Source organism: Rhinichthys klamathensis, unplaced genomic scaffold (assembly GCF_029890125.1).
Source record: "Rhinichthys klamathensis goyatoka isolate OS25496 unplaced genomic scaffold, OSU_Roscu_1.1 h1tg000281l_1, whole genome shotgun sequence".
Taxonomy (NCBI): domain Eukaryota; kingdom Metazoa; phylum Chordata; class Actinopteri; order Cypriniformes; family Leuciscidae; genus Rhinichthys; species Rhinichthys klamathensis.
In genome coordinates, this window is record NW_026606800.1 from 6251492 (window position 1) to 6263676 (window position 12185).

The window sequence follows — 12185 nt, forward strand, 5'->3', positions numbered from 1 at the left end:
TCTGCTGGCTTGTAGAACTGGACTGTGGTTGGAGGCTTAAAGCAGATGGAACTGTCAAATCAAAACATTTACAAAGTAAATCAAAAAAGTTTCAATGTTACAATTAGGAAGTTTTCTGTTATCCTGCTCACATAAGCTGCACTTATTTAATATGAAAGTTGAAACCGTTATAATGTGTATTATTACTAAAAGAAATGTGTTTGTACTTGTTTTTTATTTTCAAATTCAATTAATTTATGGGAGGACAAAGCTGAATTAGAACACTCTTTATGATCCTTCAGAAATCATTCTGATACGCTGATTTGCTGCTCAAGAAGCATTTATTATTATTATGTTGTAAACAGTTGTTTTGCTGTTTTATTTAATTTAGTTTTAAAAAGTCCCAACCGTAAACTTCTTTCTATAACTACTCAGTTACTGAAAAATTTAAACACAAATGTACTCACAAGAAGGAGCATTGGGCAACGTCAAACAAGATTGTTTTTCTTTTTTTCTTTTTGGCTGCAGCTCCTCATCTAAGGAAAGAAATGAATTGAGTAAATAAAAATACATCACATTGATTAAACCTATAAAAACCAAATAGTAGTGGTCTTACCTTCATCAGTCTCCTCAGCTGGAAAAACAAACAGTGACAACAATCATGTAAGCAATAGACTTCTCTTTATATATTTCTTTTTTCAAAAGTGATATATTCTACTTACACTCAAGCATAGTTTCTGCTAATCTTAATCTTTTTTTGGGTTTTGTTTTCTTTTTCTTTGATTGTAAGCTGGTAATGTCATCTTCCAGGCCAAGTGGAATAATGAAAATAAAGAATTATGTTATATAGTTAAGTAGAAGTAAATACATATGTATTCAGGCCTTGAATCATTCATTCAAAAAATTTTATAACCTCACTGATATTTAAAACCCATTTTTTAACACGACCACAATGAATTCACCTTGAGACGACCCAACATTCTCATGAACTGCAAAACAAAATTTTATTAAACATTAATATATAGAACACAAAGTCTGGCTTTTCATAATCATTCTCATTTCAGTTATAGTTTATGCTTACAGCTTTGGCTCTGTTTTGCCCTTTTGGGCTGGCTGGCCAAGACTTCCTCCTCTGCAAAAAAAAGTTAAATATTACCTTTCATAATAAAGTAGGGAAGATCTTTAACCTATTTATTATAACATATCTAAATACCTCTGAATCGTCTTGGGGGAATTACTTTTCTCCCTGTGTTCTCATCAGAGTCCTCAACATGTGATGTTTCTTGTGCCCTTCTTGCCCGAAATCTTGCTAGATCATAATCATCTGCTCACAAAGCAACTTAAGTAATTATAGAAATAATTGCCAGTTTTTCTTTTTGCTGTTGTCTTCATTAAATATGTATGGTATTACTTTGCATTCTTTACCTGTGTCAGAAAATATTCTGACTTGATGTTTAGACCATATTTTCTTATCTGGTATGGCACATTTTTTTACCATGATACGAGCGTTCAAGTGAGGCCAGTAGCAATACAATACCTTTCAGAAAATAGATTTTTTTTTTTCATTTGCACATTTATAATAAATAATATTAATAAATAATACAATAAATACTGTGTAGTGTTTAACATTTATGTTTATATATATATATATATATATAGATAGATATTGACTTAGTCTTACCTCATTATTCAACTCCAACCAGCTGGATGGAGCCACCTCCACTTCATTGTGCTCAACGAAATGAAGCACAACATAGCGTAAATAATCCTGTATTAAACAGAAAAGTTCAAATATAAAATGCTACAATGTTTATAATTAGCTATTAGATCCATAGGACATTCTCTAACCTCTTGAATCAATTAGGATTATGGCTGTTTTGTATAAGATCCATTTGTTGATATTGTTCATCCTCCTTGTTTTAAGTTCTAGACATTCTGATTTCGTCTTTTGTACTTAAAATGTTCTTCTTCAGATAGGGTTGAGTCGTGTGTCATATTTGCTGATTTGGTTGTAAAGCTATTTATCTTTAAATTAAACTAATAAATAACTATGTACATGATCTTTCAACAGCCTACAAAGTATGAAGGATAGACACGACAATTCTGATTCCACCATGTTCTTCCACCATGAATGCCCTCCTCTCAAGTGCCTTTCTGTCAAGGCAACGCATTTGTGAGTGCCTATGCTGGCGACATAAGTTCCATAAAGACGGGAATCACATGGCGTCATCAGGTATGGCTGTAACTTGGTGAACACTCTGCATAACATTGTGTTGTCCACCCCTTCTGACACCACCTCACAACATTCTTCAGGGCTTAAAACAAACACATTGTTTGGGCCTTTCAATGACACCACTTTTTTCTTGTTTGCTTGCTCCAGCTTTGATGTTTCCTCCAGACGATTTGCTACCTGAGTTAAGACATTTTTTCCAGAGCGGACCATTTTCTTCATCTGTTGTAGATAGTTTTCAAATTTAAACGCACTGCAGTTGTCAAGGCACCCAAAGTTTTCAGCATCTTCTGAAAGGTGCAGCAATGAATGGACGTTGTACACTAAAAATGTCTCTCCATATATCTCCCGTCCTTTCTCCACAAAGTATTGCAGTAGTTGGCTGGCATAAGGCCCTTGTGCCTTTGTAAGTTCTGGACTCACTAAGATGCACAGGGCAGTGCTTAAACACAAGAAGTGTTCGTACAGTTGTCCTTGTAGTGCTCCCTTCAGAACTATCTTCCCTGTGTATAATGCAAACTGTCTGAATTCGGTTGCTTTCCAACGCTCAACTTCTTGCAACCCCCTTGGCTTTCTGGCAAAGCAGTCAGGAATTGTTTTCTTCAGTGTCACCAGCCTATTGCTAACACGGGTTACATCTCCTGATGACATGCGGTGATCTGATCTACCCCTTGTCCACAATAGCAGCAACATTTTCATGACCCCAAGGCAGCTCTGGTGCATGTAATCTAGGGGGAATGATTTTATCATGTCAATTGGGAGGACAGAGAAAGGCGAAATCTTCTCCTCTTGATGGTGTTCTGGTTGCCAACACTCCCTGAATGATTGGTCTGTCCTCAAGGTCAGATTCTCAACATCAGGATACAACACCCGACCATCCCAGGATCCCTTCTGGGTGCATCTGTCGCACCCATAGTAGCCGGAGAACTGCTTGACACACTTGACCATGGCTTTGGCAGGAGCATCGCAGGTAACACATCTCAGTTTGATGTTTAAATGCTTGCCTTCCCAGGTCAGACCATTCTGTATTAATTCTGCCAATTCCTGAACTGTGTCACTAACAAAGTCTTGTGTTTTTGGTTTTGATGCTGCAGTGGTGAGGCAGAGGGGGAAGATACATGCTGGTGACAAATTAATGGAACAAAGAACTGGCCAGAGGGATACGTTTGAGCTTCTGAATAATGGTAGCCCATCAACATTTAAGGAGAGGTCAAGTGATTGCAGATGGTCTGTCACAGCTGCAGGATATCTGCTCAGATGTTTTGAGAGCTGATCTGCCACATTGAACTGTACACTCTCTACACCATCTTTGGTAGTAAGTTCATAATGGTTCTCATTGCCAAAGAGTGTCCTTGCAGTATGTGGGAGTTCAGGATGCCCATGTATTGAGAGGATGTTTAAGAGAGCATCCACAGCATTATGTTTAACTTAACATACATGCCCATTTTGAAAGTTCTTCCCTGAGAGTGGTTGTAGCTTGTTCACTCTCAGAACTTGACAGGGCTGGATCTGTAAACATGCTAGGATTTTCCTCCTCATAGAGCTGGTTGTGACTGTCACTATCAGCAATGCTGGCCATCTCAATTGAACTGATCGTTTGCTTGTTGGCTGCTGCCTTTTGTGCCCTTGACACTCTTGCCCAGATTCGATTATACTGCCTCCTACGCTCGTTGGATGTCATCCACCTACTGTACTGGTGTCTCTGCCAATAATTGAATAAATTACGTTTTTCAGTATATTTCTAGATTTAGTCTGTTTTTTTTTGTTTTTTTTTTCAGCATATAAATTGATTGGCACTGAACTAACCTTTTTGGAGGACATATTGGCCAGAAGTACAAAGGCTGAGAAAACAAGAAATAAACTATTAAATAAATATATATGTATACATAAACAGCAATTTCAAACAAGATACATTAAAAGATGTGCCATACTGTTGGATGTTTTTTTACATCATAATACTTAATATTGTTTATATCAAACTTAATACGTGTTAATTATGTGACGTATAGCATATAAAAATTAGTCATGACACGTGTTTTTTTTTCAGGTAAACAATTTGTAAATTTTTCATAGTTAGATTTGTATTTTATTTTTCAGCACTGGGCTGCACGAGGGCGGGTGACGACAGCTGTTCCACAATTGGCAGGATTCACCGCATGACAACAATCACGTGTGTTTCGTGTTTATTCAAACACCTTTAGTTCCTCTAAAGTTCACAAATCAGTTTTTTATAACAGTAAACACTCTTTTCATTTCTTTGCGATGTTATATTGTGTCGTGTTTATCAAATTAAAACTTTAATCACCGATCGGTTACATCCAGCCACAGCTAATGTGGAACACACCTAAGATCTTCATTCACGTGATCAACAGGTTTACACTGAAGTCTTAGAGCAGCCAATCACAGCAGTGGGCGTTTACACTGAGGTCTCACAGCAGACACGCCCCTTCAAACAGAGTGTTCAAATCAGAGGCTAAAATCAGGCTAGGAAAAATGCCTTTTATTTCTAATTTATAATATATTTTGATCTAAAAAACACACTAACATTATAAAGGCACCCCAGGAAACATTCTAAAATAATAAAATAATCCATGCAAGGGCACCTTTAATGTAAAATATTTTGCCATGAGTTATTGATCACATTTTTACCCTATAGTAAAGTTTTTCTCTTTTGTGCACTTTTTTTTTTTTTTTCTGAATGTCTGAAATGTCTGAATGTACTTCTGTTTTTCAGGTCACCACTCTTAATACTTGTCACTTACCTTGATCAGTGGTGGCTGGGCTACCAGAGAAATTCAAGCAGCAAATCCTGGGAAATATGTCTGTCAGAAACAAAGCTTAGAAATCCCTTTATTTTGGGAAATTGAATCAGGAAATCAAGCCAACCTCTCAACATTCACTTAACATTTTTGATTGAATTATTTTGATTACTGTGTAAAATTCACTGTACAAATGGTAACTCATCATTAAAAACACATGAAGTGTTAGTTAAAAGTCTTAGACTACATAAAAGTCTTAAATGACTACATAAAAATAAACAAAGCTTGAAGTGAAGCTAAAAAACATTATTTACCTTGAAATAAAAGATGGCAAGAAAAGAAACTCAATGGAGGAGGGCAGGAGGTACTTGAAAACGATGTAAAATCTAATAAATGAAAAAGGATGGGTTGGTTTAGGTAAATACATTTGTATCATGAATCGAAAAAAGAGTTTAGAAACTGCAAGAGCAAATTAGAAAGATGAGAGAGAGAGAGGGGAGAGAGGGAGAGAGAGAGGGGAGAGAGACTGTGACTCAAATTAAATCATGAAATCTATATGAGTCTCCAGGCCAACATCTGACTTATAACTTAAATATCTTGTAGGCATTCAAAACATACTTACAAAATACAAAGTCACTGTGTGCTAGGGCTCTTAAAAGAGCCTTTGGGGTGTTGTAGCTGCTGTTGACACAAGGAAAGGGAAGAGAAAGAAGAAACATGTCTGAATATGAGTGAGATATATCTGTACGAATTAATGCAATGATTTTTGACTAATCAGGATGACTGCTAGATTTATCACTTACAATAATCAGACTGCAATATACTGGAAAAAAAGAAAAGAATAATATAATTAACACTGTGACAATAATAATTTAAATAAAATATAATAAAATGTTATAATATTATTGTGTTATTGATAAAATACAATAATAATTATTGTTATTAATAAAACAATATTTATTAAACAATGTTTATATTTATAAATATTATTAGATGTAGTGGTATTAATAATATGACAGACAGACGGATGGCCAATCTGACCTCATCTTTATAAGCCATGCACGTCTCTCGCTCTCATTGGCTTGGCTGCGAGTGCGTGAGCGCTGCGCGTACACCACCAGCGCTCACGAGCTCGCAGCCAAGCCACAATAACGCGCTTTCCATACAAAGTAAAGATAATATTATTAATAATTGTATAATTTATGTATTTTACAGTGACGATAACATCACAGACATGACTGATGAAACGAAAAAGTTCATTTAAATTATGAGCGGATTTTCTCTATCCCAAATGACGTCACAGACGTAACGGCATTTAACGGTATTTAATTATAGCGGACGGGAAAACAACAGGAAAACCATTGTTTATGTGAAAAGTAGTGGTACATTTACTGGAAAACACAGTTAATAAATGTTGTGACAATTAAAAATGTTCATTAGGGGAAAGCGGCCGTTATCTTATTATTTATCTGGTTACCCTGAGTATCGGGCCTAGTAGCCTATAATCTATATTTAGATTTTATTATTTACTTTCTTCAAAGTTTTAAGTGTCATTTACCTTTGTATGGGGTTTATATGTTTTAAATGTAATTTACCTACATCAGTTAAGTAAAAAGTACTTTACCTCAGAAATGTTGTTAAATATGGATGTCCACTTAGAATGAAAACCGGGTTCTGCGCGCGTTGGTCACAACCCCTTCTTATATACTGGCAGGTTTCGCGGGCTGGCACGCGCACAAATGTATATTATTTTATTTTTATTTTTTAAATGTACATTTTTATAATGATACCTTGCGTTACCTTGTCAGGAAAGTAATACCACAATAATTTAATAAATTGAAGTAATATATAAACTTTAGAATATAAATATGTTAACTAAATTGGCTATATATATACAAAATTAATTTACAAGTAAAATTAATTGGTTGTGCTGTCAGTGTTGGTAGAAGGGATGGGAAACAGAACATAATACATATCCAACAACCCATAGGTGGCGATATATGCGAGTTACCAATAAGCATGCATGCAAGCGAAGAACCAGCTAACGTAGCCCACAGCATGGCCCACAGATGCGAGTTTACTGGTGCGTTCGGCTTTGCAAAGCTTGAAAACTGATTTCTTGTTAGTGCATTAAACCACTAACCATGGTGTATAAACGGTTGAGAGAAGTAAGTATGATATGGAATACTATGTGGAAATGTATAGCTTTATCATAGTATGATAATTTGTGGGATTGTGAGCGTTTTGCTCAGAGCTGACGTGTGTTACATTACACATTTGTTTTGTTAAAGGAGCTTTATAAAGGAGATTTATAATTTTGAAAATGTAGTGTTGAAATATATCTTAAGAATTGAAAGTAAATCAAACATGTAAGAGAAGTGCATCCATTTGTTAATTAGGTGTGAATTAAACTGTTTTCCTTACAAAAAATAACCTACAGGAATCCTTTTTTTTATTTATACATTAACAATATGTGCAGGAAATTTCTACAGGTTTTATAATGAACCCTTCAGTACAACAGAAAACATGCAGGGACATCCAGTACACTTGTGCAGACCTCCATATTCCATTATATCAGCATCACCAGAGACAGTACTGGAAAGGTGGCAAGGTTTGTCTGTTGGCGTTTTTGTTTTTTATCATTACCATTATTTTTTGCCATAAATATTTTGACCTCATTGTTGTTTCTGTGTCCTGTCTTTATATCTTGTTTGCTCTCGAAAACAGCCTAGATTGTAGTAGTTTGCTGATATTTTTATGTTGATATGCCTTCAGCTGCTGTTTGTCGTAGGTATTAACGACAGAGAATACAGGAGGAATCAATGGCTCCTGATGAGAGACCTAGTGTCATGCCTGAGCTGGAATCAGAATCCAAATTAATGAATAAACTGACACTGAAATAATGTCGAAAAATAGAAACCACTTCTAAAATAGAATCGTTGTGTGGCGCTGTCGTGGCTGGTTAGGACAAAATTTCTGATTAATATGGAAAAGATACCTTTTATCTCATGTCGCGACATCTCTTGTAGTTAGGACACGGTGTGACATGCTAATTCATACATGTATCACAGTAACACTGCAAAATTAAAGACAGACAAACAGATCCAACTAAAATAACATTTAATTGAGTCAGCAGTTATATAAAAACAATAAGGAAAGCTTTAATACTTAAGTTTAAGGCTTTCTGCCTCTGGTATGCGCACGCACCCTGTAATGTTTGTAAACAGTAAACCCATGTTTACAACTAAAGGTGGGCCCTGGCTAATATTCGGGTTACAAGTCTGACTCTAACCATTAGGCCACACTGAAAAAAACCCACACATTTGTCCTTAAGAGAAATGGCAGCATTGTTATTTCTTACACAGAGATTTGTAGATCTATTAGTTAAATCTGTTGACTTTGGCAATTTTTGTTGCATTGTATGCCAATGGTGACAGGTCAAACATGAGAAAATGACTTGTCTTCCCCCAAATTTTAAAGACCTGTAATTCAAGAAATATGAAAGATATCTTAAAATCCTTTGTAAATTGTTTCTTAACAAAATATTATTTTGATATCATCATTTTGAAGGCTCTATACTGTTTAATTAGGAGAATGATTTTTTAAATTTGAATTAATGGTTTGAAGAATACATATCATGTGCTAATTTTTGAGTTTTTCCATTACACCCAGGCACGCTTGGTGCATGTAGTCAATTGGAAACTGCTCTACCATGTCCAATGAGAGGCTTAAAAAAGGGAGACATTGGAATGTCCTCATTCTCCTGACGTCTTGTCATTTCAGCATGGTGTGTGTCATTGGTGCGTAGAGGGAGGTTGTCCACCTCTGGGTAAGTCACTCGCCCAGAAACCCATGTGCCCTTCTGTGTACATTTGTATTGAGGTATCAATACTCTAAAGTTTAAACCATGATCAGCAAAGCAACGATTGGCATCAAAACAGCAACATAACAACATAATATAATTTAAAAATGAAACAGGCAAAATTAAAATATCTAACAAATAAATAAAATGTAAAAACGATTGTTACACAATTCATATTTGTTTAAATTTTTCACAAATTTGTGTATTTTGAACAGGCTTTACACTTTTTTTTGTTTTTCGGTGCCAAGGGTATGGCCTATTGTAATTAGCAATTCACATTTCTTAAGGGCCAGGAACAAATGAATAAAATAGTTTTTACAGTATTTGATGTTTAAGGATTCAATAAAATTAAAGAGTACCTATTATGCCCCTTTTCACAAGATGTAAAATAAGTCTCAGATGCCCCCGAGTGTGTATGTGAAGTGTTAGCTCAAAATACCCCACAGATATTTTTTTACAGCATGTTTAAATTGTCGTTTTTGGGAATTGAGAAAAATGACGCATTCTAATTTTGTTTCTGTCAAATAAGCTCCTGAGCAAGTTTGACATTGCTGATTGCTGACTGAATAACCTGGATCATCTCAAATGGTCACCTGTAAAATCCTGATAACTAATCCTAATTTAATACACAACAATTTAATTTTTGTTGATTTTAGGGATGGGAAGTTCGAATCATTTTACTGACTCTCTTGTACGATCTCATTCATCAAAATGAACGAATCTTTTTGAGTCATTTCCTTCATTTAAGTGGCTTTATAAAACGGTTTGTTCCAATTCTTGATTCTGATTGGTCAATAGCTGTGCTTTATTCACGATAAAACACGGCTATGACCGCTTTACCCAATGGTTCTATGTATCACTACAACACCCCTAGCAACCGATCTTAGCAACTTAAACACGTTTCATCTCATTGATCTTGTTCATTGAAGCTATAGTAGAGTATTGTGAGAGATTGAAAAAGCGAGTGTGCCTGCATTTACAGTAGATATAGCATTTTCCTTCAGGTCAGTTATTTTTACATTTGGTCACTCAGTTTCTGTTGTTAAATAACCCTAATATAGGATAACCTGAACCCCTAAACCCTGTGCTTTACACTGATGTTAAAATAAAATTTCTAATGCTACAGTAAAACACTGCTGTGTACTTTCAGAAGCTGTAGGGAATGTTTTCTCGTCACAAAAAGAAACGTGAAACATGTATGTAGGTTATTTCATTTTAAATATATTTTAAATGAAGTTAATTTTACACACTTTAAGCATTCTCATATATATCTTAAGTTATCGCATATCACATTTTTTCTTCAATGTTGTGCAGCCCTAATAAAAAGTATTGTTCATCTGAGGTTGTATTTTCTTTAGACCTTTTAAAAACTAATTAAAGATGTTCCCCCTTATACATAAAACTAGTTTTAGAGTTATAGATTGTGCCTCTTTTAAAATTTGGGCTAGCGTATTATTCTAAAAATATATTTATTGGAATATTATTATATTTCCTACCAGTATTATGCATGGAACTGTTATTCTTTATCATTGATATATATATATATATATATATATATATATATATATATGTTTATTTTTTTGGGGTCACATTTTGCAGCCTGACAAACGGTTTAAATTATGGGTGTAGAATGTGATATTGCCCAAGATTACATGAGAATGTATGTCTTACCTGTATCTTTTTTGTTTTCCAGTAATTTCAGCAATTGAACTCATTTCCATCCTTTTTGGCCTCTCCTGGAATTGAAGACGTTGCTTACATCTGATTGAGCGACCGTCGATCTGATTTTATAATTACATTACTCTGCAAAAATTTTTAACCCTTAGCAATAATAAAATGATTTTCCATTTGGGCTGTAGTTGTACAGTCAAGTTTGTTTTTCCTTCATTTAATTTCCTTTTTGACATTAATTTAGCATATATGGGTGGATGCAAACAAAGATATGTTAATATATACAATTTCATGTAGAGGCATGATATAGAGCCAATAATAAGCAATTTCATACATTAATTCAAATTTTTAATTGGTTATAGAAATACCTGCACAATGGTGGATTCTTTCACTTTTGCATGAATATGAGCACTGTGATGTATTATGAAGCACACATTAAATTGACTATTTTAAAGTCATAGATGGTAATGGTGTAGAAAATATTTTATTGTAAACAATTATGGTTTTAGAGATTTTTATTCATTTTAAAAACAATACAATTATTATTAAGGCATTTAACAGAATAATTGAGTATTAACCTAGTCATCATGTCTGTCAGTGAACGTTACAAAGGGGACCAAATGCTAACGTCGCTGGAATGTCCGACAGCAAACGTTACAAAGCGGACCTAATGCGGACGTCGTTGGAATGTCCGACAGCAAACGTTACAAAGCGGACCTAATGCGGACGTCGTTGGAATGTCCGACAGCAAACGTTACAAAGCGGACCTAATGCGGACGTCCTCCGAACGTCCGTTTGGGAACGTTGCTAAGAGGACCTAATTCGGACCTGAGGGGACGTTCGAAACGTCCGGGGGACGTCCCTTGTTTGCTGGGTTCATTCACCACGTCTAAAAGTAGGCTATAAGCTATGGCTTGTTTAACCTGTTCGTTATAGTTAATTTGACTATCTTTAAATCTAGAGAGAATAATATTGGTCAAAACAGCATGCCTCTTTATACACAATTATGTTTTCAAATGTAGCTTAATGTTGTCAATATTCAAATGATAATTAATGTCGGTATATGTTTTGTATAACATTTGCCACATTTCTTTTTAAATCATGCTTTAAAGCCAAAAATGTTGTTCTTTCCAATGACGAAAAACAATATAGAAAACTGTTAGTTTTGTCGTTTATGTTTCTCTTAATGTTATCAGGGGGTTGGTGGCAAAAAATGCCAGCAGAATTAATATGCACCCAAAATTCAAAATGTGGCGGAAAAATGGCCCTAGTATGAGTTATTTTCATAATTATAACATATATAAAAAAATATTTCCAGATTATTGGCGCGATTGCAAATGTGATGATTTTATAAAACAGTTCAGTAAACAAAGAGTGAATATTGTGATGTGACATTTTAGACATAATATTCCAAATATTTTCTGTTTTTGCTCTATTTCTCCAATGACAATAGTTCCAAACAAGCCACAGAAAGAGTTATGCGTATTTGTGATTCAGTGACCTAGTTGCTTAGTTCCAGAACGAATCTGTCATTTTGAACAAATCAGTTGACTGCTTCTATGACTCGTACATTAAGACGGTGATTTGGCGCCACCCATTGGCGGTTTTAGCTTCATAATAGGCTAAATGCCAACGGCTGTTATATAACTTATATAAAGGGGATGCCAGTTTGAAGAATGCCATT